This window comes from Panthera tigris, chromosome B3 (assembly GCF_018350195.1).
Source record: "Panthera tigris isolate Pti1 chromosome B3, P.tigris_Pti1_mat1.1, whole genome shotgun sequence".
NCBI classification, from domain to species: domain Eukaryota; kingdom Metazoa; phylum Chordata; class Mammalia; order Carnivora; family Felidae; genus Panthera; species Panthera tigris.
Genome location: NC_056665.1, coordinates 30,244,140 through 30,267,627, shown reverse-complemented (window position 1 = coordinate 30,267,627; position 23,488 = coordinate 30,244,140). Strand labels below are relative to the sequence as shown.

The window sequence follows — 23,488 nt, the reverse complement described above, 5'->3', positions numbered from 1 at the left end:
TAGGTGTGTGAGCTGGTGCAGCCTAGTCACAGATGCAATTAACAGGTAGGAAAATTGGCTCCTAACAGCTGCTTCAGTCCTGCTTGAGTTGGCCTCTTCCCCAAGGGACTGTCTATGTCTGCCTAACAAAATGAAATTGCCTTCCTGTAAACATTTTTTTTTTCTAGGATTATAGAAGAGAAACAAATTCTAGGTTTATGAAATGAGTTAAAATGTGTCAACAGAATAGAAAAGACTAATGACCTGCTGCAGTAGTTTGAATTCTGAGGCACGGCAGCAACATTTATTTTCAGAAGAGTTGACATTGAAACTGTAGCACTTTTAGTTCTATTGAAATGACTTTATCATGCCAGAAGGGTAGATTTAATAACTTATTTATTGGTGTTGGTGAGGAAAGTGACAGTTCTCTAAAATACAATGTTTGACCCTCAGAGCTTTGGTTTGTAGCATAGATTTTGCGTCCTTGCTCCTTCAGTTAACTCTACGGAAAGGGGCAGATTTTGGAAAGAATACAACTTGATTTCCTCTCCATTTCATTCGCCAACTGTTTGATTCATTCAGTATGGGTTGCATTTGACAATGATAGAAGATGTTAAGCATTGCGTGTGCCATAACCAATACATATATCCATTTTAAAAAGATATGAATGGGTTTTATGTGAACAGTATGCCAGTTCTGGGTTTTATGTTGACATATGTTTCGTTGTTAGCAAACATTAAGTTGGTCTGCATTGCTCCTTTTTTGATAAATTTTGTTTGATGTGATTCGTAATCTGAGCTAGTGGTGAAATGTGCTCCCCTTAAAAGTCACCTTCTGATCAGTACTCCCTTCCTTTCATCATTTTATAATTTCTGGCCTTTCGTGAAACTAAAAGAGTTTGTGCCATTAAATTCTGCTTTAATATTTTGTTATAAAATAAGAAGCTTCTATTATGAGGGTATTAACTTAGGTTTTTGATGAATGAGATGTGCCTTTGTTATGCTAATATGATGACTTATGGTGGATATCTAGGTAGCTACAGGATGGGGTCTGGTCACCAAAAACAGCAACCACATGATTAGAGGGTTGGGACTTCAGGCCAGTCTGATCTCACAGGAAGTGGATAAAGTATGGAGACAGAGTTCAGTCATGCGGCCAGTGATTTAATCAATCATGCCTGTGTAATGAAGTCCCAAAAAGAACTGTGGACACCAAAGTGGACCTTCTTGGTTGGTGAGCATATTGATGTTCTGGGAGGATGACACATACTGACTCATGGGGAGATAGCATGGAAATTCTTCATTTGCACCTGCCCCCCAACCTTGCCCTTTGTGTATCCTCTATAATAAAACTGTAATTATACATACGCTTTCCTGAGTTGTGAATTGTCCTAGCAAATTATCAAACTGAGGATCATGAGATCTCTGAATTTATGATCAGGTGAGTAGAAATGCAGGTGGCCTGAGAACCCCTGAAGTACAGCTGGCATCTGAAGTAAGTGCAGTCTTGTTTGGGATAATGCTCTTTGTGCTTGTGGGTGGGACCAGTGTGGGTGGTTAATGCCAGAATTGGACATTGCAGCACACTCATTTAGGGTTGAAACAGAATAGTGATACACATTTGTTATAATTAATGAATCAATATTAATACATTATTATAAACTGAAGTGCATAGTTTGCATTAGGGTTCATTCTTTATATGGTACAGTTGCATGGGTTTTGACAAATTCATAATGTCATGGGTCTGTCATTACAGTGTCATACAGAATAGTTTTGCTGCTCAGTAAATCCCATGTTCACTTATTCATCTTCCTCCCAAACTCCTGATGACACTATTCATCTTTTTACTGTCTTTATAGTTTTGTCTTTTTCAGATTGCCATATAGTTGGAATCATATGGTATGTATTTTCAGACTGACTTCTTTCACTTAGCAATATGCTTTTAAGGTTCTGCCATGTTTTTTTGGTAACTTGATAGTTCATTTATTTTTATTGCTGAATAATACTTGATTCTGTGTATTTACCACAGTTTATCCATTCAGCAATTGAAGGATATCTTGATTGCTTCTAAGTTTTGGCAATTGTGAGTAAATCTGCTCTAACATCCATGTGCAGATTTTTATATGGACATTGATTCTTAAATCAGAGTGCAATTGCTGGATCATATAGTAAGATTAAGTTTAGCTTTGTAAGAAACTGCCAAACTATTTTGCATTCCCACTGGTAATCAATGAGAGTTCTTGTTGCTTATATCCTTGTCAGCATTTGGTGTTGTCAATGTTTTGAATTTTAGCCATTCTAAAAGGTGTGTAGTGTGGTCTCTTGTTCTAATTTGCAATTCCCTAATGGTATTTGATGTTGAGCATTTCTTTATATATTTATTTTCTATCTTTTAAAAAAAATGTTTATTTTTGAGAGAGACAGCATGAGTGAGGGAGGGGCAGAGAGAGAGAGAGAGAGAGAGAGAGAGAGAGAGCGCGCCCTGGACAGAGGATTTAAAGTGGGCTCTGAGCTGACAGCAGAGAGCCCAATATAGGGCTCAAACTCATGAACCTCGAGATCATGACCTGAGCTTAACTTGGATGCTTAACCGACAGAGTCACCCAGGGGCCCTTATTTTCTGTCTTTATATCTGTTTTGGTTAGGTGTTTGTTCAGATCTTTTGTCTATTTAAAAAAAAAATTTTTTTTTTAAGTAATCTTTCTGTCCAAAGTGGGGCTTGAACTCACATGATACTAAGATCAGGAGTAGTCACATGCTCCACCAACTGAGCCAGCACCCCTTTTGTCCACTTTTTAATCATGTTTTTTGTTATTGTTGAGTGTAAGAGTTCTTTGTATATTTTGTGTAACAGTTCTTTATCAGAAATGTCTTTCACAAACATTTTGTCGCAGGGTGTGGCTTGTCTTTCCATTAACCATGCCTTTTGTAGAGCAGATGTTTTTCATTTTAATGAAGTCCAACTTACGAATGATTCCTTTATTTCTTGGGTCATGCTTTTGGTGGTATACTATGTAAAAACTCATCACCAAACCCAAGGTCACCTAGATGTTTTTTAATGTCATCTTCTACAAGTTTGTAGTTTTTGGCTTTACATTTAATTCTGTGATCCTTTTTGAGTTAATTTTGTGTAAATTTTGTTTTACACTTTAAAAATTTATAAAGTATTTCATGCATACAGATAGATGTAAAAACTAATGTAATGTCCCACATATAAAGTACCTAGCAAATGGCTTTATAAAATAACATTTTACCTTGTAAATCTACATTAAATCTAAAATAAATGCAGTTGAGTCCCCTGTGAATCCCTCTTAATTTCATCTTTCTCTTATTCTCAGAACTAATCAATTCTGTGAATTTGGTATTTTTCAAATTCAATCCATGCAATGTTTTTATAGTTTATTAAATATTTATGTCTCATATGGTAATGTTATATATTGTTTATATAGCATATCGTATATAGAGTAATTGGTATCGTATAATACCATATATAATTGATATTGTTTTACAAGTTTTAAAGTATCACATTAACATTATGTGTATTACATATACTTTAGCAACATGCTTATTTCAAAACAGCATTGTTTATGTGATTTAGAGGATTTTTTTTCCATAGGAAAGAATATGTTAACTGAGAGCTATATAATGTTGAAGAGTTAATTTATTATTGGTTGTAATTTTATTTTGGTTTCTCATATTAGCATAGATATAGTTCTGACCTGAGGGTTAAATTTTTGAATGCTCAAACATTATATCTTTAATATTTGTAATGTGGTGTGTTTTTAGAGGCTTACAAAATTAATACTTTTTAAAATAAAAAAATAGTAATATCTTTGTTTTAGGAATTTTTTTTTGGGTGTGTGTGTGTGAGGGGAATTTTTAGAATGCACACACAAGTGAGATTCGATTGTTGATATGGTATGGTGTTTTGCAGCTACCCTGTTAAGGATACTCAACAGAAGCCAGAAAAACTTAATTATTTAAACTGTGTTGCTAGTTGGAGAGCCTGCCTTTGATAGATTTCTTTTTGAGGGCTCTTTTTAAGTTGTGGATTTTCTTTACTATAACCACTAGTTTCTGAAAGAAAATACCGTTTCTAGGTTAAATCAGAAGATCTCTACAATTCATAGTGTAGGTAAAGCTGCAGCTTCCTCCCATTAGCTTCAGGAAAGTGACTTGATTTCTGTAGGGGTAAGAAGGATTGACTAATTATTTATGCTGATCTCTGCAGCCAGTTTCATCCAGTAAAAGCAGAAGCTGTCGTTCTTTGTAGAATTTCCTGTGACCTAAATTAAATCTGTACCATACAAGATTGCCATCTTTAGAGAAGGCTACTCCCATTGTCTGCTGTGTTAATTGTGCATGCTAACCTGTCACTGTTAATTTAATTATTATTGCTCATTTAAAAACCTTTAACTGGTGTCTAGTTTGAGTTCTGTAGCAAACAAAAACAAAACAAAACAAGCTTGTGTTTGTACACATTTGAAAAATAATGACCTCTCTCTCCCCCCAAGATCATTTATTATAGGTTGCAGAAAGCTGTATAATGACATTTCCAATCCCGATTATTTTTCTATTGACATCTTGAAAAATCTCTTCTGTTGTAAAGCATCATTGGCAGATTCAGTTGTAACTTAGAACAGCCTAAAATGCCAAGAGAAGTGACCTTCAAGTTCCTGCTCTTCCTACTCAACTCTTGCATGAAATGCTGAAATAGTTTCTCCCCTGTGTTCTCTTCAAGGATAAAATGGGTTCCAGATTTCTTCTCTTCGCACCCGTCTTCTGTTAAAAGACTGTGTTCATGTTGGTGCTATACTAATAAAGGGGTACTGAAAAGTGACTTTTTCCTATTGAATTTTCCAGAGTTCATTGTTTGCATTATGCTGTGGTTTGTATCATTTTATTCACAGGAATTGGCCCTTGGCATATGTTTTGTAACATTATCTCTAAGACAAAGGTGTAAATTAAAAATTGAGTTAGTGTAGAATCTCTGTGCCAGAGTATAGTATATCTTCTGTTTGTGATTTTATGTTTTGGTCTTTATATTACAGGTGATGTACTCAGACATCAGGATGTTATAGACCTGTTAATTTCAGACACATAATCAAATTTTAAGTTTGGTCATGTAGTTACTTTTTAGGTTATCGATTATAATCTCAGTGATTATTCTTCCTTGATTTTTTTTTTTTTCAACGTTTTTTATTTATTTTTGGGACAGAGAGAGACAGAGCATGAACGGGGGAGGGGCAGAGAGAGAGGGAGACACAGAATCGGAAACAGGCTCCAGGCTCCGAGCCATCAGCCCAGAGCCTGACGCGGGGCTCGAACTCACGGACCGCGAGATCGTGACCTGGCTGAAGTCGGACGCTTAACCGACTGCGCCACCCAGGCGCCCCTCTTCCTTGATTTTTAAAAATCGATATTTACTGAAGTTTTCTTCTCTCAAATAAGTGAAATCTTTCTGGCTCCTTTAAAAATAAATAATATTACTTTTGTCTTAGCATACATAGAACAGTTTTGCTTTGTGTGTGTGTGTGTGTGTGTGTGTGTGTGTGTGTGTGTGTGTTTTAAAGTAGAGCTCTCATGACTGTATCGTCTTGTCTCATTTAAGTTTATTTGGGTTTCCTTTACTCCCCTAACTGTTTCCTATACTTTTGGAGCATGGAATCATGCTTCTCACTGCTGGCATCCTGAGGGTTAGGCCCATCTCTTACTGGTTATTTTGTTGTCTTTGTCTATTTCCCTATCACTACTCATTTTGCTTCCTCCCATAAACACCCACTCTAATCTAGTTAATATATGTCTTTAGATATTTGTGTATCTTTGGAAAATACATAGTGTTTGGAAAAACACTAGTGTTTGTGTATCTTTGGAAAATACATAGTGTGTAAGTTTGTAATTTTCATGAATGCCATTTGGCTGTACGTCTCATTTTATTTTTTTAAATTCGGCTTTTAAATACTCAAATGATGTATCTTTTTTGCTGTATATAATTCTGGTTCATTACTTTTGACTGCTGTAGAGTATTCGGTCATGTGCATATTCTTACCCATGCATACTATGTATCCATCTTACTTACACACTCCCCTAAGTGGCATTTATTTACTATAAACAATACTGCAATAATAATCTTCATTTTATTTTGTGGAGATACATGCTGAGGAGTGGTATTGATGGGTTGTTGGGAGTCTATTATTAAGTTTACTAAGTATTGCCAAATTGCTCTGAAAACAGCCAGACAGTTTATACTCCTTTGAGCTGTGCATGAGGATTCAGACCATTTTTCAGTGTAAGCAATGTGGCAACCTAATTGGCTTGAAGAGTTGCACTTATGGACATGATTGATAAACTCCCAAATTATTTGTCTATAAATAAGGTAAAACCAAAATGGGTTACTGTCAGCCCTCTACTCAAAAGATACTCATGTATGGAAAAGCTGCCTTGGTTCCTGATAGAGGTTCATGTAAAGGGAGATTTTTGATGAAAGAATGTAAGGGTGAGCCCTCATTGCCAAATAACTCAGCACGCTGTGAATATTAGATTCTTTGTGCCCAGCATGGTTCTTGTAATACAAACGTGAATGAGGCAGAATCTTTGCTCCTGAAGCTCTTTGGTTGTGGGACAAGTGAGTACAGTACTTTGTGATTATCTTTTTTGGGGTGATCTGTTTGCTTCTTCTGTGAGAAGTTGGCTCTGGTCACAGCAGCCCTGCTTGAGTCACTGTTACTGTTTCTGCCTTGCTTTCTAAAATTAAGATTCACAGGTACCTGGCCTATTAACTATGACCATTCAGGATCCCATCAGTCCATCATCCTACCTGACCTAGTAAAAGATCCCCTAGGAAGGGGTGTTAGTGTGGTCTTTGCATCCCGAAGTGTGTGGTGTTTGGGGTGGGAGGGATGGCATGTTAAAAGTCCCTTTGAATTGGTACAGTGGAAATCAGAAAACATTATCTAGAAGTATGGATTAATTAAATGTAGGAAGAGGCAGCATGATGTATATGGCAAGAAGGCAGATAATAGTGCTGGGCAAAATAGCAGACAGAACACATTTCCCAGGCTTCACTCATCTAAATTCTCATTGAAAAGACCAATAGATAAATACATGGATGGGGGAAAAAAACCCTTCATATGTGTTAGAAACTAGAGCTTGATGCTGCTCATATGCCAGAAAACCTAGGATAATTTTTGGTAGGCAGTTCTTCAGTGTAGGAGAACTCCTAACTTGGGAGGGGCAGGGGCACCTGGCTGACTCAGTCCATAGAGCGTGCAACTCTTGATCTCAAGGTTGTGAGTTCAAGCCCCATGTTGGGTGTAGAGATTATTTTTTAAAAAAATGATAAAATATACCCGAAAAATTAAAAAAAAAAATATATATAAATTTGGGAAGGGCAGTCCTTTTTTTTTTTTTTTTTTTTTTTTTTTTTTTAAGAGACAAAGAGCATGAGCAGGAGAGGGGCAGAGAGAGAGGCAGACACAGAGTATGAAGCAGGCTCCAGGCTCTGAACTGTCAGCATAGAGCCCATTGCAGAGCTCAAACTCATTAGTGGTGAGATCATGACCTGAGCTGAAGTTGGATGCCCAATTTTCGGAGCCACCCAGGCTGCCCGGGAACAGCAATCTTGAAGAGTTGGTCCCACAAGGCACCTTATTTATATTTCTCTTGGAGCTCCTGGTTGGTTCAGTCGTTAAGCATCTGACTTTGGCTCAGGTCATGATCTCACGGTTAGTGAGTTTGAGTCTCACATGGGGTAATTTCGAGCCTGGCTTCCGGTGAGCATGAGCCCCGCCCGCTTCCAGTGAGCTCAAACCCCATTTCAGGTGAGTCCTGTTTGTTTGTTTGTTTGTTTCTTCCTTCCTTCCTTCCTTCCTTCCTTCCTTCCTTCCTTCCTTCCTTCCTTCTTTCCTTCCTTTCTCTTTCTCTCTTTCCTCCTCCTCCTGCTCCTCCTGCTCCTCCTGCTCCTGCTTCTCCTCCTCCTCCTCTTCCTCTGTCCCCCTCCTTGCCCCTCCTGGGATTCTCTCTCTGCCTCTCATTCAGTTGCACCCTCTCTCTCAAAAAAAATTTGTCTCTTGCCTCCCAGACCAGAAGTATTGGTACTTTGTAAATAGTGTTCATAGACCCACAGTTTGCTGCTAATACCTCCCTAGAAGGTACCTATCTACATAAGCAGCCTAGTTCCTATGTTAGCAGCTGTCAACACCACTATTTCAAACTCTATCCAGGTTGTTTGATCTCCCAACTAGCAATGGAGTGAGGTTTTTGTTCTCAAAAAGATTCAGTCATTAAAAGCTATGAAAGCTGAATATCAGTTATAAGAAGAGAGCAATCTGATAGGATTCTAAAGGGATAGAAAATATAGTTACCAAAATAAAATCTGCTGTAGATGCAGTGAGTAGCAAATTAGAAAAACTTGTGAAATCTTTCCCAGGGTAGTATAAAGGCAAAAGGTGGGGAAATGAAGATGACTGGAAAATAAGGTAAGTCTGGAGATAAAATGTACAAATAATAGGAATTTTGGAAAGAGCGAGATGGAGCAGATAATAGTAGAAGAAAACATTTCTGACTCAATGAGAAATATGAAAATATATTCTTCTGGACTTTCCACATTTGGAGGCATTTCTGCTAGTGACGCTATGAAAGGAACTGAACTGATGAGAGCCAACCTCTAAATTCTCCCATGAAAGATCAGAACAACAGGCAGGATCAACAGGTGGAAAGCCAGCAAGATGGAAGGCCTTCTTCCAGGACTAAAGGGTCATCAGGACCCAAAAGACTGCATGGTGGGGTATGATCATTAGAAAAAAGAAAGAGTTAAATTGCTATATACAGGTGATAATGATGATCAACCTAAAAATTGAAGAAAATTATTACTTGAAAACCCATTTGAACTAATATTAAGTTATATGGTGTGTACCCACTAAGTATATGGAGATCAGGAATTTTCAGTAACATCTAGTTAGCAGCTGTAGTGAAAAAAAATCCAACAAGTATTTAGAAAGAACACCCCTAAGAAAGAAGAGAAGTTATTTTAAGAAAACTTAATTTTACAACACCACATAAAGAGACTTAAAGAAGTAGAGATTAAACATGTTTCTGATTAGGAAGACTTGGTATCTTGTGGATTCCTTTCAAGTCAATGAATTTAATATAGTCCTAGTAAACATCCTAACCAACCTTTTTGATCAGAGGTGGGATGGTAGTAGAATTTACCAAATTTTTCTGAAACTGATGTAGAAGAATACGTTTAAAAGAAGAATTTTGAAGGAATGGTGTTATAGAGTTGGAATTGTACTACCATGTATTAGAAGATTTTATAAACCTGCAATAATTAAAACCATATGGTAATGACTAAGAATAGAACATCTATAGTCCTGAAAAAAAAAAAAAGACATATTAGTATATGATAGTGCTATCATTTCAATTCACTGGAAGAAAGAATGAATTAGTTAACAAATGGTGGTAGGAAAATTCGTTTATAAACTGGAAGATTATAAATTTATTCATACTTCACACCTTAAACTAAGACTTCCGATGGATAAGATACTGAAATATTCTTATAGTGGAATAGAAGAATTTGAGGAAATATATATGTAAGCATATGATCAATTAGTGGAGAAAGGCTTTCCTGTTTTTAACATTTAAGAAAATATTTCTTACACATATATAATTTTTAGAAGAAAGAAATATATAAGCAAAAAGAAGAAAAAAATACCCAGAATTCCACCCAGTCCAAGACCACCATTGATAGCATGCTGGTTGTATATAGGAGGGTTCCTTTAAATGCAAAATAAAATGAAGAAACCACATATAAAAAGTGATTTGGCAGGACTCCTGGGTGGCTCAGTCAGTCGGGTGCCTGACTCTTGATTTTGTCTCAGGTCGTGATCCCAGGGTTGTGGAATCAAGCCCTGCTTTGGGTTCTGGACTGAGTGTGAAGCCTGTGTAGGATTCTCTCTCTCTCCTCTTTTACCCCATTCCCCCACTCACATGCATTCTGTCTCTTTCTCTCCCTTTCTTAAAGAAAAAGAAAAATGATTTGGCTGCAAGGAAAAAACAAAGGTGTCAAATATTGTTAAAATTAAAAGACAAATGTTGACTATGAGCAAATATGGATGCCACATGATAACAATTTAACACCTTTAATAAAAGAAGAGATCTCAGAAGTGAGTAAGAAATTAACTGAATAGGAAAATGTGTAGTCATGAATAAGCAGTTTGTCAAGGAAGACATAGAAACAATCAGTAAACATGGGAAAACATTGTCAGTCTCATTAGTTAACAAAAAAATTGAAAATAAAACTGCAATGAGATACTTTTTAAAAAATTGAGATACTTTGGGGCACCTGGGTGGCTCAGTTGGTTGAGCATCCGACTCTTGATTTTGACTCAGGTATGATCTCATGGTTCGTGCATTGGGCTCTTCACTGATAGTGTGGAGCCTGCTTGAGATTCTCTCTCACTCTCTCTCTCCACCCCTCCTTTGTGCACATGTGCTGTTTCTCTCTCAAAATAAATCAACATTAAAAAAAAATTGAGATACTTTTTAAATCTACCAGATTGCTAAGACTTTTAAAAATAATTTCCCTGTTTTAATAATAAAATAGCATGATTTTATTTCTTTAAACAAGCACCCCAGCATTTATAAATCCAAGTGAATATTTACCTTTCAAATAAGTCTGTTTGAGAATAGATGCCAGTGTGGAAGATGTTGCTTAGAAACAGCCACTGTCATTAATAAAATTTGTATTTTCCTCAAGCTTTTCTGTTAAAAAAAAAACTTAGTAAGAATCAAATAAAGTATTACATGGTGATCATATCTTACTTTTTTTAGGTTCAGGAAACAATCAGCCCTTGTGTTTTGGTAAAAAGACCCAAATACTCATTGTTGATGAGGAGAAATATGGTCTTACATCGCTAGGGGTAGAATCAAATGATATAGCCATTTTCTAGGACAGTGTAGAAAAATGTGTTAAAAGCATTCGTGATCTACATACCTTCTGACTCAACAGTTTTACTTAAAATAATTCATACTAAAGAAACTATCAGCTGTGCAAAAAGACATATATTCTAGGATATTTGGTGTATATTACATATATACACATGTGTATATAAGGATATTTATGATATTAGAAATAATTAAAATAGAAAGTTAATTGAATTTATTATATATGTATAACAGGATGCTGTGCAAAAATTAGGAATGCTTTAACAGATAATAGTAAATCACAAAAACTGAGTATACACTTTAGACAAAACTCTGATCCTAGTTACTCATGCATTTATTAAGTCATTCACTCACAAATATTAGTGACAACCCAGGCATTGTTCTAGATTCTAGAGATAGAATACTGCTTCAAGAAAAAATAAAAAAGATCATATCTTTGCCTTCATGGAATTTACAGTCTAATCAGCAGAGACAGAAGAATAAATAAATAGTCAATCAGAGATAAGTGCTTTGGAGAAAGATATGGCACATGATAGGCAGAGAGAGAGGGAGAGAGAGAATCCCAAGCAGGCTCAGCATGGTCAGTGCATAGCTTGATGCAGGGCTTGAACTCAACAACCATGAGATCATGACCTGAGCTGAAATCAAGAGTCCAATGCTGAACCGACTGAACCACCCAGGCACCCCCACCTCTGTGTTTTTCAAATTTTCTATAATTACTACTTTTAAAATAAGAAAAAAAAAATTAAAATGGACTTCTGCTTTTACTGTGCTCCCCCTTACCCCAATTTCAAAGTATTTAAAAAATTTAAGAATTATGTTTCTTTCCTTTTAGTGTTAGGCATTCCCTCTGTCTGGTAATTCAGATGGTGAGTAGGTCCAACTCTTAAATTAGAACCAAGATGTTAACTGACTAGTGAAATTGATTGAGGAAGGAAATTACACCTTTTTTCTTTCAGGGTAGAGAGGACTATATTCAGCATTTCCCCTATCATCTTTGTTTTCTTTTGTGAAGTGAACTTTAGAAACCTATTTTATTACATCTTTTGGTAAATTTGATACTGTAAGGTTACATTTTTACTTATGTGTTCTGCTGTTATTACATCATCACCTGATGCAGAATAACTCAGGGACAAAACACTGTGCAGTACACATCAGTAGAATGGCCATGTCTCAGTCATCTTTACTAATGAATGTGAGTTGTGTTGCTGATTTTCTGAAAATCATTTGTATGAATCATTAGAATGTAGTGCTATGAATTTTCTCCAGTGACTTACCTTTCTGATTTGCTTGATTATACCAAATGTTAGAGCACTTATAAACCAATTCAGTCTAAGCAAGGTGAGGGTTATAGTGGGTGAGAGTGTGCCAGTTGGCAGAGAGGGAAAAAAAAGTCACACTCACTTCAGACTTGGCTATAGATAATCTGCATGAATGATTTTCTTTTTAACGATAAATCAACAAAATTCCCATTATCTGGAAGCATAACTTGAGTTTTATTTAACCCTTGCTTTGATTGGCAGTGTCTAGTCCTCTAACATTACCTAGGAATTGGCGATTCTGGCTTTTTGCTCTAAGAGTACCTTTCTAGGTGATGTGAGGAACACACTGGCCAAGGTAAAATTTTGCTTTGCTTTGTATTTTGGTTTGAAATCATGCTTTACTAGTAAATTGCAAATCTGTGGTCACACTTGTTTTACACTATTAGTTTCAGAAATAGCAAAATCACTTCATGGCCTGTTGGCTGTACTTTTGTCCATTAATAAAAATAAATGTGATTTTTTTAATAGAAAGAGAGAAATATCTCCTCTTACATTTTAGATTTTGAAGAAATTTATTTTTTTGTAGTCTAAAAAATGTCCTGTATACCTTCTGTATCTTTCTATACCAACTGAGCAACTTGTATGGTAAATAAATGTTTTGTTATATCTGATTTCTTTTTTTGTTTGCCTAATTGGAATATAAATATTTAGTTGTTTTCTGATGACCTAATACCTTTCTTTTAAGGTTTATTTATTTATTTTTGAGAGAGAGAGAGAGAGAGAGAGAGAGAGCGCGCGAGCGAGCACACAACCAGGGGAGGGGCAGAGAGAGAGGGAGACAGAATCCAAGGCAGGCTCCAGGCTCTGAGCTGTCAGCACAGAGCCCAACACTGGGCTGAACCCATGAACAATGAGATCATGACCTGAGCCAAAGTTGGACAATTAACCGACTGAGCCACCCAGACGCCCCTATTTTCTGATGATCTAAAACCAGTATTGTTGTTTCTTGAATGCTTAAGTGGAAACAATTCCTTTGCTTTAAAAACAACTATCTTGCCTATAATGTTTATGCTTTCCAAATTTCTTAATTACTTCTATGTGAATTGTGTGTGTCACTGGAAAGAAAAGAGACTGCCATCACTCAAACCCACGTTGAATCCCAGCTCTGCCACTGAGTAACTAGCTGAATGAATAGCTGTCAGAGCCTCAATTTACTTATCAATATGACGACCTATATTATTGACCTGTTGTGTTATGCTTCCAGTATTATGCCTAGTGTGTGGTATGCAGCCAGTAAGCAATACTTGTTCTATTTCTTTTATTTTATATTTTAAATTTGGCTGTGTATTGAATAGAACCTTTGGTGATTTTGTTGCAGTACAATTTTTATATAGAGCACTTTTGAAGGCAGTCGAAAAAGAATTATCAGTTACTAAATTTGGTCTACATGGTGTTAGATCTTTGACTTGGGTCTCGCCTTTTTTATTCTTTTTAAAGATATTTATTGTACAGTTTTACAGTATATTCAAAACATAGACTTGTGCCAGATACCTTACAAGATCCCTGTGGTAGAAGCTTGCTATATATTGTCTGTAATCCCCATAACTGTAGATACATTTTTTTTTTAATTGAGGAAACTGAGGATGATACCTGGAAGGCTTTTAAAAAATGTGTATGTAATAATGGGCCTGCCATTATGGGTTAAAATCCATATGGTATATTATAAAGTGATCTTCTGATGTATTGTTGGAGAATGAAGTTTCCATTATCAGACTTTAGTCATCTCCACTGGGACTGAGAGTAGTGGTCTTCAAGAAACTGTGAGAGAGATGAACTGTGGTATTAAAGTATCCTTGAAGTCAGTGTGAACGACTGTTAGTGCTAGAGGGTTTTTTTCTCTCTCCTCCTCCTCCTCCTCCCCCTCCTCCCCCTCCTCCTCCCCCTCCTCCTCCCCCTCCTCCCCCTCCTCCCCCTCCTCCCCCTCCTCCCCCTCCTCCTCCTCCCCCTCCTCCTCCTCCCCCTCCTCCTCCTCCCCCTCCTCCTCCTCCCCCTCCTCCTCCTTCTCCTCCACTCCTCGTTGCCCTCCCCCCCACCACATGTGCTATTCCTACTTCCATAATGTGCTCATCAATTAATTCTTAAATCTTCCAAGTGTGAGTACCTTCCTTAAGTTTAGTCCTTTGGTTTTTGTAATAACATTGCAGTTTTTCTCCTTAAAACAGAATCTTTACAATGATTCTGATTATATCAAAAGGAAAATCTAACAAGTGTTTGAATTTTTTTTAAAGTTGATGTGGTGTTTTAGTTTATCAGGGTTCACATAAGAGGAACTAACAGCTATCTATACTTAGTATTTCTTTTTTGTTAATTAGGAATATTTAATTATGGTCTTAGTGTATTTTGTTATTATTGACATAATGTTCCAAAATGTTTTTAAAAGTGGTCAGTTGTCACATATATTTATACATATGTTATAAAAAGGAACTTGTTTCATAATTATCTGCCTCTTACTTATGAGGAATATGAGTGTTAAAGAAATGCAGACAGATGTTTGGAGTACATTAGAGCCAAGTTTGATTTTTTTCATCTTGTTGGCATAGGAATTTACAGTGATTCATTGGGTTGTTTCTTTATTTAACTGGTTTCATTTTAAACATATCTTTGCCCCAACAATGATTTACTTAATTTAGAACAGTATTCTGATGAGTACAGGGACTAGTTTAACTTAACATCCAAATATTTGATTCTGTAATTATTAAAAATCAATATAAACATTTTACCACTGTGTTAGTAATCGTTTAAGAACACTTTTTAGTATGAAAATATTTGGTTATTTTCTTATTTCTAAAATCCTGGTTACTTATTTCTTACCTTTTTAAAATATAATTTGTCTAATGGTATTATTAATTATTACGTAAAACAAAGAGTCCCATCAAAAGTGTTTGGATTTTCTTTGCATATTCTGAAGATTAGGATTATTCTGCCTTGGTACACTTAATTTCTGAGGATTTTCAAAATACAGTACAAGAAATAATTTTTCTTTTGTCTGCCTAAAGTATGAGCTCATTTGTCACTGCTAATTTTTTTTATACATCTCACAAGTCAGGCTGCTTCCTAAACAGAATAATATCAGGAATATAATAAACCCTGATTGATTCCGTGTTTAGGGGTAAATGAGGTACTATCAGATTCAGAACCATCTTGACATCTTAGGGAGTAGTCCTCCCACCATTGCTAGGATATTGGATCCAGAAGCCAAGAATGATTTTTTTTTCTCCTAGATTACCAGCCAGGAAGTTTCTATGATGAGGGAAATATTCCCAGAGTTCAGAGAATGCTGTCATCATATGGGAAGTATAATTTGAAACAAGGAGAGAGGGAGTCCCAGAACATACCCAGCCCTACATTCCATTTATGCCAGAAGAAAGTGTAGTTTAATTTTCATTTTAATGAACTAGGTATGACTTTGTTTTGAAATGGTTCTGACATTTCTGTTACTATTGGAGATATTCTGTCCTTTTATTTCTCTTAGTTTAAAAGTTCTGTGTTTACCCCTCTGTTTAAAAGATTGCCAAGACCCAGAATTGTGTGGTTTTTGATAAGAGTAGTTGGAAGTGTTATTGATGTTTCAGAGAATCCCTTTATCAAAGATAATTGGTCATAATGGTGAAGTTCATTATGTCATTTTCTCTAAAATCCAAAGATGACTCTGGGTAGAGATGGGGGACAGGGAAACAGGAGGAGGATGTTAAGTGTTCAACATAGAAGGCTGGAATGGCAGAGCAAATGGGGAGATTTTATCTGTTATAGTCTATAGGGAATATTTTGAGATCAAATTCTTTTTTTAATTATTTATTTTGAGAGAGACAGAGCACATGAGCCAGGGGAGGGGCAGAGAGAGAGAGAGAGAGAGAAGAGAGAATCCTAAGCAGGTTCCCAGTGACAGCTCCAGCTGAATGTGGGGCTTGATCTCAAACCGCGAGATCATGACCTGAGCCAAAATCAAGAGTTGGTTACTTAACCTACTGAGTCACCCAGGCACCCTGAGATCATATTTCTCTTACAATTTAGAAATTTAATAGATTCAAACTATATTGCATTAGATTTCTAAATTATAGAAGTTAGTTTTAGTCTACAGTTATGGTTTATTTTTTAAAATTATAATTAGTGCTAATTTTGTGTTACATTCATATTACCTTATATTTGTAACGGGTTTTTTTTTTTTTTTAATCTTAATCTATTCTTCGAAACAAAGGAGGCTCAACTTAGCTGGTCTAGATAAGGTTGTTTGACTCTTGGATATGAAAAATAATGAACTGCAGAGAGACAAAGCACAAATTGTTGGGTGCTGCTGTTTTATTTGTCTAGAAAAACTTGAAAAATAAAATTCTAGTAAACAGTAGAGTTGTTCTTCAGAGGGTTTTGCAGTGATTATTGAATGTTTTAATAAACATTTCCCCAGGGCCTACTTTGTGCAAGCATCATGCTCAACACTAGGGATATAAATGCATGAGATGAAGTGTTTTATTCTTGAAGAAGACCATGGGAGAGAGAGCTGTGTGAATAATTGCCATATGATAGGGGTAGACATTTTATTACCAGCTTTTGTAGCAGGTGATTTCTCTTGGTTGCAATGACACTAGGGAATAAAGAGAGACCAAGGTCAGAAAGCCAAAAGTCACCACATGGCTGAGGGAGGCAGCCATTCCTTCTTAGGAGAATCTTTCAGAAACTCTTCTTATTTCTTACACCATGTATCAGCAATTTCAATGATGATAACCAAGAGTAAAATCAAAATATGTCATAAGACATGAGAATATTTTTGTTACAAAGAGGCATTTTGGTTATCATAACAAAACCTCATATATTGGTGCTGCTTTATAGCTAACCTTCTAAAGATATTTTCTATTGGGAGCAACTTCCCATTTTGCAAATAAAGAAAGTAAATAAGGAAAGAGTAAAGGGCCCTCTGTAGTGGTACTACCAATGGCAGTCAGTTTGCTCTGCTCTAATTGGGTGCATCTATAAATTTGGTGTTGGAAAGTCCATAACATTAGGACAAATAGCCTTGTGCAACAGAACTTACTTGAGAGGGCTTTGATGATGCAAAAAATTAGAAAACAGAGGCCTATAGGAGACACACATTTGCTGTTTTTATTTCATTTCTTGGCTAGTTGAAGTGGTTGGTATTATCCTTTCTTATTCTTTAAAACATCTTATAAAAAATGAAACACTTCAAAGAACCTTTTATCTCTCTGTGCTTTAGTTCTGTTTATGAGCTGGCATGCTCTTTTCCATTAGTGTCATGAGCTACTCCTAGAATGCTATGTGTATCCAACAAAAGTTTCCTTTTTGGAAATTACAGCCAGTTTTGGTTCCCTTTACTTTCATTTAGGAACTTTCAAAATTGGTTATTAACTTTTTGATTACTTCGGAGATAATAGTTTTAATTATTATTAAGCATACACTTATTTTTTCTATTTGAGATTTTCTTTATTATACTACTTTTGAAATTAAAGGTGTTTGTAGACCACTCAAAAGATTCAAAGCCTTGAGTTTCGTAAGTGGTACTTGGGTATGCTTTTTTGTTTTTAACTGTATTTGGGGCAAATTATTGCTCACTCCATGTGCTAGAATTTCCCCTGATGTAGACCAAGAATATTCCTCACCTTTTCTGTAAGAGTAGTTTAAAAGGTAAGTCTAATTTATTTTGAGTGATATTCGTCATTAGATCAGAGTGACTATTAAATTTCAAAGCATTATCATAATGATTATGATTATTGCTGAGTTGGGAGGCAGTCTTCTCTGGAATCTATGTTATTAGTCTTCTTGGTTCTAGTGCAAGGTTCTGCAAAGCTTTCCTTTTGAGTTAAAGTTTATAGTTTTGCCATCATCATAGAGTTTACAGAATGTTGACCACATTGTTAGGAGGTGCCAACTCAGACTGCTTGGTAGTAACTGCCTGGAGAACCTGTTGACAACTAGGAGGCTTGCGGGGACATTTGTGAAGGAGTGGTACAGTCTAATAATGTCTGACATGATCACAGGTTGGGAAGGGATGGAGTAGGATTTGTGTTACTTACACCATGTGTTTGCCAAATCCATAAAGGGGCTTTAGAGTAGAGTAGGGATTTACTCCCACATGTAAAGTAAAAAGTCATTCTTACCATATCCCTTGTCAGAAAATCCTCCCATCTTTGTCCAGATACCTCCAGTGGGGGGCTGACTACCTCCCTGAGTTCCCATTCTGTTGTTGGACAGCTCTGTTAGAAATTACCCCCTGTAGTATTCATATGCCTTTCCATTTAGTTGTTACTCTGTATTGAAAGTTCGTGAAAACCTAATATAAAGGGTTTCTGACAAGGGTAAATTATGAGGTGTTTGTTTGTTTTGGTATCATTTACCAGCTGCCTTTTTGTCCATTTCAAAGAACTTTAATTTCAAAATAAATATAAGAAGTTGCCTAAATGGTATAGAGGGTTGCTGTGTCCTTTTCACGCTGTTTTCTCCAATGGTAACATCTTACAAAACTGTAGTACAATAACAAAATCAGGAAATTGATGTTGGTACAGTCCACCAACCTTATTCAGATTTCACCAGTTTTACATGCTTTTGTGTGTATGCATGTGTGTGTGTGTGTGTGTGTGTGTGTGTGTGTGTGTGTGTGTGGGTGGTCCTGTGTAATTTTATCATATATGTAGATTTGGCTAATTGCCACCATAGTTAAGATACAATACAATACTGTTCCATACCCCCAAAGAGCTCCTTCCTACTTACCACTTTATAGTCATTCCCAGTCCTCACCCCTATTCCTCATCCATGGCAACCACTAATCTGCTATCCATCTCTGAAATTTTGTCTTTTTGAGAATTTTATATAAACGGAATCATATAGTACAACCTTTGAGATTGGCTTTTTTCCACCCAGTTCAATTCTCTTGATATCTATCCAAGTTGATTACATGTATCAATAGTTATTCTATTTTTTTGTATCATTTTTTTTGATCATTTGATCATTGATCATTTTGTATCATTGTGGCCTTAAGGCCACAATAAATATTTGTCTATATCAACAACTTTTAAAGTATTATAAAAGTGGTGAATTCACATTTATAGAGCCATTATATTTGAATTCACCTATTACATGATACATAAGAAATCTCAACTTTGACCATTTCTTGCTGAACTGTTAGGGCTAATGGGAGTGCAAGAGTGTCACACGCTCATCATCCAATCACCCCGTTTGTGCTACTTCCTTTGTGGCCACGGGTTGTCTATCTGAAGGGATGATTATGTGGATGAAATGAGACATAAAGTCAAAATACAAATTTTTCTATACCATGTCAAACCAAAATAAATATGTAAGGTACAAATGTAACCTATGGTTATGTCTGGTATAATGAGATTGACAATTAGAGATTTTGGTTTTTTTTTAAAAAAAAGAACTTGTCTTTATTTTCCATCTTGTCTATAATGAATGCATATTTTATCTTTGTTTTTCTATTTATAAAAATAATGCATACTTATTAAAAGTGGAAATGTGATAAAAATACATACACTAGAAAGTGAAAACCTACAGAAATCTCCCCCCTAAAGTTAATTATTATGAACTATTGTATGTTTTTTTTTACACATACATTAAGTTTTTGTTATTATTATGAAAACAAACCAGGGATTTGCTGTGCACATTGTTTTGCCTCTCTTTTACTAAGGTATCTTGAATATTTTTTCATGTCTGTACACATGACTTTACTAGCTATATGGTTACTTCACTATGTACATGCACTATTCATTCATTTACTCAGTTACTCCTCATTGAATGCCTGCTGTGTTCAAGGCACCATGCTGGGGAAACTGCAATAAATAATACATGAAACTTACATTTTAGAGGGAAGATAGACATTAGTAATGATTAATTCCTCAATTGACTATTTGATTACAAATGTGATATTGACTAGGAAAAAGCAGTACAGAGAGCTGTGCAAGTAAGTGCCTGTCAGGTCACTCAGCCTGGACTAGGAACCAGGGAGGAGCTCCCAGAGAAAGTGACTTCTGAGCTGAAATCTAGGGATGGTTATGTATGGATTAGGAAGTAACTGATGAAAGAATAGTGCATAGATGAATAGAAACTCAGCTAGATATTCCCATACATGGCTGGAAAGCTGTATGTCACAATGGCAACCTTTTTTTTTAATTTTTTGGTATAGCATTACAGAAGTTTTTTTTTTTTTTTTAAATCTACATTCTGATTTGTCTACAGTGAACATGTATTTATCATGTAACTAAAATAAAAAGAAAAACCAGAAGTGTTGAATCACTATATTGTACACCTGAAACTAATATATCACTGTATATTAACTAACTAGAATTAAAAGCTTTAAAAAAAATAAGTGGGTGCAGTAAATAAAAAAAAGAAAAACCATAAACCTGTTTGATGTACAAATACATATACTCATAGGGGAAAAAAACTAATAAAATCTTTCTCAGTGTATTAATACTGTGGTGGCATTATAGGTAGCTGCTATATTTTTAACAAAATTTTTTAAGAGTAGTATTAGCTTTATAGAAAAATTAAGATGATACAGAGTTGCCATATGCCTCCCCCCCAATACACACATATACCTTCCCCCCCACACACAGTTTCATCTATTCATATCTTACATTAATTTGGTACATTTGTTACAGTTGGTATTTTAATAGTGATACATTATTATTAACTACCCATTATTTATTCAAGTTTCTTTAGCTTCCTTTTGGCTGTGACGGTTTCTTATATTTTCTTTATTTTTGATGTCTTTGACAGGTTTTTTTTACATTTTTTTAAACGTTTATTTATTATTGAGAGACAGACACAGAGTGTGAGCAGGGGAGGGGCAGAGAGAGGGGCAGACAAAGAACCCAAAGCAGGTTCCAGGCTCTGAGCTGTCAGCACAGAGCCTGACGCAGGGCTCGAACCCACAAACCACGAGATCATGACCTGAGCTGAAGTCGGACACTTAACCGACTGAGCCACTCAGACGCCCTGATGTCTTTGACAGTTTTGAGAAGTACTGGTATATTGTAGAATATCCCTCTTTTGGAATTTATCTGATGTTTATCTCATGATTATACTGCAGTGTGGTGGGTTTTTGGTAAAGTGCCCACAGAGGTAAAGTGCCAGCCTCATCACATCATATCAAGAAGTACCTACTATCAACATGAATTATCACGTTGATATTAACCTTGATTACCTGGCTGAAGTAGTTGGTGTTTGTCAGATTTCTTCTGTATTGTAAATTACTTTACTCCTTCCATTTCATTACACTGCTCTTTAGAAGGAAGTCTTTATGCAAAGTCTCTACTTACAGAATCAGAGTTACGCTTCACTTCCTTGAGGGTAGAGTATTTACATAAATTATTAGGAATTCTTCTGCACAGGAGATTTGTCTTTTCTCCCCAGTTTATTTATGTATTTAATCATGAGAATGAACTCATGGAGATTTATCCTTTAGGTTTTAACCCAATAGTATATTTTATTCAAATGATTCCAGCTTTGGCTGGAGCTCTTTCACTTGTCTCTTGGACATACTCCATCAACAAGGTTTTGTGTTTGTTTTTGTTTTCTAAATGTTTCCTTATTTTCTGACGCTACAAGATGCTCTAGGCCTATTGTGTGTTGTCTGTCACAGACCTACAATCACCCATTTTTCAAGGAGCCTTGTTTCCTTTCATTGGAGGATAGTATTAAAAACCAAAATCTTGGGTGCTATTATATTTTTCTCTATTTTTTTTCTTAGTTCTGGTCCCCCCCCCTCCTTTTTTTCCCCTTAAGATCTCTGGTAAACCAAATATGAATTTTACCATGGCAAATTTAGGTTAGCTCATTAAATATTCATTTCCTACTACCTTTCCGTCCTTTCCTTCTTTCTTAGACATCTTTCAGCCAGGGGTGACCTTGTGACACAGTGATGGCCAGAGAGATACTAAATACAAACCTCCTGGGAAAGGGTTTCTTTCCAAAATCAAGTCAAAACCTGGAGGGATATATTTTGGGGCTCTTCAGCCTTCGTCCCGTCAAAATGGAATTGATACCTGGATGTTCGGCATAAGTATGAAAGCAGATGCTAGGGAATGCACAGTAGAGAGATAAAAGGGACTTTGTTTTGTGATGTCATTGGTGACCTATATGGTTGAACCATCCCTGGTTTGCCCAGCTCCAGACTTCTAAAATAAGGTAAACTCCCATGTGTTAACTATTGTTCCTTGGTTTTTCGGTAATTGCAGCAGCTGAGCACAAAGTCTTAGCCAATTCAGATATCAGTTTGGTTGGCAAAATTACCATTAGTTTACTTAAGAAATATTTAAAGACCTACCATGTGTATGGGCAAAAAGAGAGGAACTCTGTTGATATCATCCCTGTTCCTACTGGCCCCAGTTTTAATAATGATATGCAGAATAGGATAATTACATGAGTGACTATGATTAAAAACAGAATGTAGTATACCTTTGTCATTTGCTTGGTCATGATTACTCATCATCTGTCACTTTATCTTACTGCATTCTCTGTATCTGAAACTGGCTTGGCAGTTTAGCTAGTTCCAGGACAGAAACCCAAGCGTGATCCTAGTCCCTTACTTTTCTCTAACTCTCCACATCCATTTGCTTACCATTTGGTAGCCTGTTTTCTTACCTTGTAAATATTTTTTATCCCATCTTATTTAATTCCTTTACTCCTCTACTAGTTCTGACCCTTAGAAATTTCTCTCACATACAACATTACAACCTTTCATATACAACATTACAATGCTAGTCCCCATGCCTTCAATTCATTCTCCTCACCCTACAGGCAAAGCAGTCTTTCTAAGAGGCAGATGAAATCTTGTTTCTCTCTTCAGTAAAATTACGTGTTGGCTTTGCATTGTTTCGAGTATAAAGTTCAAAATTTTTCCTCTTGAAAGTCTTGCAGAGTCTCGCCCTGCCTGGCTGTCCAGTGTTGTTTCATGGCAGTGTCCCCACACAAAACCACTCTGCAGGACACACCCCTGACTTCATTCCAAACATTTAACTAATTCTTCTTTAGTTTACTGTGTTCTTATTTATCTCAGAACATTTCCTCAGCCTGAAATTCTTGGTACTTCCAATGCCTTTTAACCTTAAAGACAGAGCTGGTCTTTCAGAAGACCTTCCCTAATTCTCACACTATCATTCTCAAGGATCTCTATACTCAACCTCTGTTGTCACATAACTGGCTGTTATATTTTGTTGACCTTAACAATAAAACAGCCAGTTATTTTATCAGCAAAATGGGTTTATTCAGGAATAGCAG

The 23,488-nt window shown here is 36.1% G+C and overlaps 1 protein-coding gene and 1 long non-coding RNA gene across 14 annotated transcripts in view; one reads left to right on the top strand and one right to left on the bottom strand.

The window, feature by feature from the left end:
- The window catches only part of LOC122239419, a 30,607-nt gene extending 8,312 nt beyond the window's left edge, over window positions 1-22,295 (bottom strand). Inside the window, exons 1-2 of the long non-coding RNA XR_006218482.1 lie at window positions 22,158-22,295; window positions 10,641-10,739 (exon numbers count right to left, since the gene is read on the bottom strand). This is a non-coding gene — a long non-coding RNA (uncharacterized LOC122239419). The remainder of the gene's footprint in view (window positions 1-10,640; window positions 10,740-22,157) is intronic.
- Window positions 1-23,488, top strand: part of PEAK1 (pseudopodium enriched atypical kinase 1) — a 369,695-nt gene that overhangs the window by 129,070 nt on the left and 217,137 nt on the right. Inside the window, exon 1 of one of the 13 annotated variants that reach the window (XM_042988340.1) lies at window positions 22,363-22,396. The exons of the other annotated variants lie outside the window; for them this stretch is intronic. The gene's annotated coding sequence lies outside the window, so the exon portion shown is untranslated. Of the gene's footprint in view, window positions 1-22,362; window positions 22,397-23,488 lie in introns of those variants that run through there. 13 annotated transcript variants of the gene reach the window in all.